Raw genomic sequence first — 6,901 nt, forward strand, 5'->3', positions numbered from 1 at the left:
TTCAGGAACTTGGTATGACATAAAGGTAAGAATCAAAGAACATAGGGAAACAGAAAAGTTAAAGTATGTTTATTATGTTCAACCTTCCCACTCCGCATCATTGCTCTAAGCCCCCAGGAGGTTTCATAGAATACCCCCACCATTAGGAATTGAGAAATGCCTTGGTAATGATGGCATGAGCATCTTTGAAAGGCTCTGTGGGTTGGGAGTATGCTTTCATTGCAAAGTGATTACTGATTTTAATGTTGTATTAAATATTTCCTGTACATGCATTTAGAACCGCATTAGACAGTGTCATAATTTTTGCATCGACCATCAAACAACTTAGATGACCCATGGGGAGAAGGAAAGTATATTATATTTCCTCATATTATTCTTACCAGGTTCTTTTTTTTTTTTTTTTGAATATTTATTTATTTGGCTGTGCTGGGTCTTAGTTGCAGCACACGGAAGCTTCATCGCCCCATTCAGGATCTTCGTTGCGGCATGCAAACTCTTAGTTGTGGCATGTGGGATCTAGTTCCCTGACCAGGGATCGAATCTGGGCCCCCTGCATTGGGAGTGTGGAGTCTTAGCCACTAGACCACCAGGGAGGTCCCTCTTACCAGGTTCTTTCTTTTTGATGTTCCAAGTTTCCTTTAACAAAGTCATTTCCTTTGTTTTTTCATTTACATATTTTCTAATTTGCTATTTTCTTTTCTCTAGGCTGGGGAAGCAGGTAACAATGGGCATCATAATAATGCTATTATGTATTGTGTGTTTTATGTGTGCTGTACAATGTTAGGGACTTTTATATCTGATCTCTAACTTTGGAGCTTTTATACAAACACACTCACTTTACAAACGAGGAGACTGAGGCTCCAGGAATATCAGTAACTTGTTTAAGAGAACTACAATTGTTAGAATCATAATTAAAATAAGAACTGATGCCCTGAGTGAAAGTTGGGAATCCTACCCGTAAAAAGTTTGCATGATTTTCATTACAAAGACCTTGTAGCATCTATCTTTTTTTTTTTGGCCATGCCGCAAGTGGCTTGCGGGATCTTAGTTCCCCAACCAGGGATTGAACCTGGGCTCATGGCAGTGAAAGAACCGAGTCTTAGAGTCCCAACCACTGGACTGCCAGGGAATTCCCTTGTCTTTTAAAATTTTTATTGAAGTATAGTTGATTTACAATGTTGTGTTCATTTCTCATGTACCACAGAGTGATTCAGTTATACATATATATATACATTCTTTTTAATATTATTTTCCATTATGGTTTATCTCAGGATATTGAATATAGTTCTCTGTGCTATACAACAGGACTTTGTTGTTTATCCATTCTATATGTAATAGTTTGCATCTGCTAATCCCCAAACTCCCAGTCCTTCCCTCCCCCTACACCAGCAACCACAAGTCTGTTCTCTCTGTCTGTGAGTCTGTTTCTCTTTCATAGGTATGTTCATTTGTGTCATATTTTAGATTCCACATATAAGTGATATCATATGGTATTTGTCTTTCTCTTTCTGACTTACTTCACTTAGTATGATAATCTCTAGTTCCATCCATGTTGCTGCAAATGACATTATTTTGTTCTTTTTTATGGCTGAGTAGTATTCCATTGTATACATGTACAACGTCTTCTTTCTCCATTCATCTGCTGATGGACATTTAGGTTGTTTCCATGTCTTAGTTATTGTGAATAGTGCTGCTATGAACATAGGGGTGCATGTATCTTTTTGAACTATAGTTTTGTCTGGCTATATGCCCAGGAGTGGGATTGCTGTGTCATATGGTAATTATATTTCTAGTTTTTTTCGGAACGTACATGTTGTTTTCCATAGTGGTGCAGCATCTATCTTAACTACTTAGCAGCATGTCATTTTTTCATTCTTGCTGGTGCAAACAAGTGGGGTTGGTACCCTTTGATGAGGGTACTCAGATGAAGTATGCTCATCTGAGGGTACATCTGTCTAAATGTATCTCTGTGAATACACGTGTACAGCATGCACACATATACAGAATGCATTTTCCTTTAGGTTCAGAGAACTTCATTTAGATATTCTTTTAGAGTAGGTCTGCTAGATATAAATTTTCTTAGTTTTCCTTCGTCTGAGAATGTCTTAATTTCCCCTTTATTCCTGAAGGATATTTTGCTGGATTGACAGTTCTTTTTTTTCAGCATCTGAACAAATATTGTGCCATTTCCTTGAGTGTTGCCTCATGGTTTCTGATGAGAAATCCACTCTCACTCTAATTGCTTTCCCCCTATAGATAAGGCATACTTTTTCTGACTAGTCTCAAGATTTTTTCTTTATCTTTAGTTTCCAGAAGTTTAATTATGATGTATCTTGGCTTGAATTTCTTTAGGTTTATTCTATTTGGGGTTCACTGAGCTTCAGTTTCTAGGCTTTGTCTCTTGCCATATTTGGGAAGATTTTAGCTGTTATTTCCTCAAGTGTTTTTTTTAAGTCCTGCTGGACTAAAATCTGGCAGACTCCAGAACTCCTGCTCTTTCTTTATGTTTCCTCCTGTTCTACGTCTCTCCCCACTTACCTGGCAGGTGAGCTGTGATATCAGGCACTAAGCTGAAGGTGGAACATATATCTCTGCCTTCTGGATCTGGAGATATCTGCTGAGTGGCAAGCTGGGTTGCATGGAGAATGGGGTCTTGGGCTTTGAGTGATGGGAAAGCAGGTCTGAGGTCTCTCAGGAAAGACCTTTAGCATTTATACCCCAGCCCCTCCATGCTGGGCTGAGCCCCCAAATGCCTTGTTAGGGTTACAGATGCCAAATAATGTTTGCTGCAAATGAAACCACTCCTGGATGTTGCCTCTTGGGGAAAGAGAGCAACACTCATTCTTTCTTTCTTTTTTCTTTTCCTCCACTTCTGCTAACCCTGCAGCAGTGAGAGACCCTTATCTCTGAGGCACTTATCTTGGGGACAAGCTGCCTCAAGAGCCCTAGAAATGGCAGAATTCCTTTGGTGCTTCTGGGTCATTGGTGGCAAATCAATAATGTCCTTCTCCTGGTCAAAATCCCACCATGGCTCCCATCCTTAGATAGGGTCTCTACAATTTTTTGACACAGACTTTTACAAGTAAAAGCATTTGAACCACATATTTATGCTTACTCATAAGTTATGTACCTCTACTACAGAGATCATATTAAATATTTTATAAACCATATCCTGTAAATATTAATTTACAAAAGGAAGAATGAAATAAATCTTATTTAGATGGATTTATAATTATGGGGGCTTCATAGTATTCTTAGCTTATACCTCAAGGCATATATCATGGCTAATGTACTGCATAAAAACCTGCATATCTGATTGTCTTTTTGATGTTTTTGAGGTTTTTTTGGGAGTGGGGTGGGGGCTGACTTCTGTCCCAGCTGTTTCAGTTACCAATTGCTGTGTAACAAATAACCCCAAAAGTTAGTGGATTAAAACAACAACAACATTTATTTTACTTATTTTTTAATTTTTATTTTATTTATTTATTTTTGGCATGTTGGGTCTTTGTTGCTGTGCGCAGGCTTTCTTCAGCTGCGGTGAGTGGGGGCTACTCTTTGTTGTGGTGCATGGGCTTCTCACTGCGGTGGCTTCTCTTGCTGCGGAGCACGGACTCTAGGTGCATGGGCTTCAGTAATTGTGGCACAAGGGCTCAGTAGTTGTGGTGCACGGGCTTAGTTGCTCCGTGGCATGTGGGATCTTCCTGGACCAGGGCTGGAAACCATGTCCCCTGCATTGGCACGTGGATTCTTAACCACTGTGCCACCAGGGAAGTCCCCAACATTTATTTTACTTATGAATCTCTTTCTTATTTTTATTTATTTATTTTTTTCTCTTTCTTATTTTTTTTTTCACTTGTTCAATAAGTTTATTACTGTCTTTATCTGAAAAATCTTCATAAAATTGTGGTTTGGTTTATTAACTCTCAGCAGCCCGTTCCTGAGCTCTAAGGAAGCTTGCCTTCTTCTGAGCTACCCGATCGTTCTCCTGTGCAAGTGACATTTTGGGACGGTTCCACCTCTTCTTTTTAACTTCTTTCTTAGGCTTCGTCTCATACACTGGATTCTCTCATATTGCAGCATGAGCTTTCTTATACATCTCCTCCATCATGTCTGGAGTTACGTTTTTCTTTATGAATTGAGACAATTGTTTTTTGTAAGCATCTTCATCTTCCTCAATCAGGTAACACATATAATCTGCAACGTTTGGCCCCATGATGTGCTTTTGTTGTACGTCAGCATTGAATTCTTTGCTTTCTGAATCATAACCAGGGAACCGTTTGGTGCTGTGAGGGATAGACAAGCCTCCATCGACAGCTCCCTTCAGGGCCCCAAAAACTTCATTCCCAGTAGTAGTCCTGGCAAGCCCTGCATCCAAGTAACAGGTGAAGGCACCTGGTTGACCATCAATGCTTTCCACATTGTATTCATCTCCAGTCACCTCGACTTGGCCTTCATAAATTTTGTCCATACCAAACCTATTAAGAAGCCTGCATGCCAGCAGCAGGCCAGAACAATATGCTGCAGCATAATTTGTCAGGCCAACCTTCACACCATAAGCTGCACAAACTATCATATCTCCTTCTATACGGGCATAAGCAATCTGACAAATGATATCTCTGTTAGTTACACGAACTATCATTCTGTATTTGGGTGTGTTGTGCTTACTTTTATCTTGGATTACCAATCATTTCCAAGCATAGTAGTCAGTTTTGCCCTGTCGTCGTCTTCTAAATTTTACTTGGTATCTCCTAAAGTAGGCCTTACTCTTGACAACTTTAACAAACCCATCCTGTAGAACAGAAGCCCTAGCCGCCACTCCTCTTTCTTATTTTTAAAGCTAGAATTCTTTCCCTTCCAGCTTTATTGACGTATACTTGACAAGTAAAATTGTATATGTTTAGGGTGTACAACAGGATGATTTGATAAATGTATACATTGTGAAATGATTACCACAAGCAAGTTAATTAACACTTTCATCACTTCACATAGTTACCTTTTTTTTTGGTGGTGAGAACGCTTAAGACCTATTCTTTTAGCAAATTGCAGGTATATAGTACAGTAGTATTAACTACAACCACACTGGAACTTATTCATCTTATAACTGAAAGTTGTACCCTTTGACCAACATCTCCTCTTTCCTCCCCCTTCTAATCTGGCAACCACCATTCCACTCTATTTCTATGAGTATGATTTTTTTTAGATTCCACATATGATTGAAATCATACAGTATTTGTCTTTCTCCATCTGGTTTATTGCACTTAGCATAATGTTCTCCAGGTTCATCTATGTTGTCACAAATGGCAGGATTTTCTTTTATGGCTGAGTAATATTCCAACTATCCCTGATGAATATAGATGCAGAAATCTTCAACAAAATACTAGCAAACCGAAGTCAACAGCACATTAAAAAGATCATATACCATAATGAAGCGGGATTTATCCCTAAGATGCAAGGAAGTTTTAACATATGCAAATCAGTAAATGTGGTAAATGACTTCAAAAGAATGAAGGATAAAAATCACATGATCATCTCAATAGATGCAGAAAAAGCATTTGACAAAAAACAATATCCTTTCATGATAAAAACCCTCAACAAGTTAGGTAATAGAAGGAATGTACCTTGATATAATAAAGGCCATATATGACAAGCCCATGGCTAATATCATTCTCAACAGTGAAAAGTTGAAAACATTTCCTCTAAGATCAGAAACAAAACAAGGGTGCCCACTCTCACCACTCCTTTTCAACATAGTACTGGAAGTCCTTGTCAGAGCAATTAGGCAAGAAAAAGAAATAAAAGGCACTCAAATAAAAAAGGAAGAAATAAAATTGTCTTTGTTTGCTTTTGGATTTCAACTTGAGCAGGGCTTGTCATGGTTAGTTCATCTCTTCCACTCAAAAGCTGCGAGCTAGAATCATTTGAAGGTGCAGTTTATTCTGGTTATTGGCTGGACCTCAGCTGAGGCTGGGCTGGAACACCTATAGGTGGTGCCTCCGTGTGACAGCTTTACTTCTTCACATCATAGCGGCTGGGTTCCAAGACTGTGCATCCCAACAAGACCAGGTGGAAGCTGTACTACTTTTAGTGACCCAGCCTTGGAAGTCACATAGTACCTCTCTGAATAGTCATAGGCTCCCACAGATTCAAGACAAGGGAACTTAGACCTCTCTTCTCGATGAGGGATTGTCCACATCATACTGTAGGAAAGACATGTGGGATGGCAGGTATTGGTAGAGTCATTCCTAGAATATGAAATTTGCCAAAGCAGTTGATTGCATTAATTTTCCTTCACATTTTTCCCAGTGAAGGGTCCTAGCTCAGTCGTTTTCTTTTCTTTTTTAAAAAAAATTAATTTATTTATTTTTGGCTGCATTGGGTCTTCGTTGCTGTGCACGGGCTTTCTCTAGTTGTGGTGAGTGGGGACTGCTCTTTGTTGCGGTGTGCAGGTTTCTCATTGCGGTGGCTTCTCTTGTTGTGGAACACGGGCTCTAGGCACTCAGGCTTCAGTAGTTGTGGCACGAGGGCTCAGTAGTTGTGGCTCGTGGGCTCTAGAGCGCAGGCTCAGTAGTTGTGGTGCACGGGCTTAGTTGCTCCGCGGCGTGTGGGATCTTCCCAGACCAGGGCTCGAACCCGTTTCCCCTGCATTGGCAGGTGGATTCTTAAACATTGCACCACCAGGGAAGTCCCTCAGTCATTTTCTTAAGCATGGTGTTTGCATTGTTAAAATTAATTTCATTCTGTGGATTTTTTTCAAGAATTTTTTAAAGCCACTTGTCCATTACATAAAGGTTGGTTTAGTTAAATATGGGTAATGCACTCCACCAGGCATGCCACCTCCTATAAGGCAAATTAAAATGCACTTACATTAAATGTATCTATTTTCTCTATAAAAGAGGAAATG

The 6,901-nt window shown here is 39.6% G+C and overlaps 1 pseudogene; it reads right to left on the minus strand.

The window, feature by feature from the left end:
- Positions 1 to 3,880: 3,880 nt before the first annotated feature.
- LOC133090322 (large ribosomal subunit protein uL18-like) lies at positions 3,881 to 4,685 on the minus strand (annotated as a pseudogene).
- Positions 4,686 to 6,901: the final 2,216 nt, after the last annotated feature.

Source organism: Eubalaena glacialis, chromosome 4 (genome assembly GCF_028564815.1).
Source record: "Eubalaena glacialis isolate mEubGla1 chromosome 4, mEubGla1.1.hap2.+ XY, whole genome shotgun sequence".
Classification (NCBI taxonomy): Eukaryota; Metazoa; Chordata; class Mammalia; order Artiodactyla; family Balaenidae; genus Eubalaena; species Eubalaena glacialis.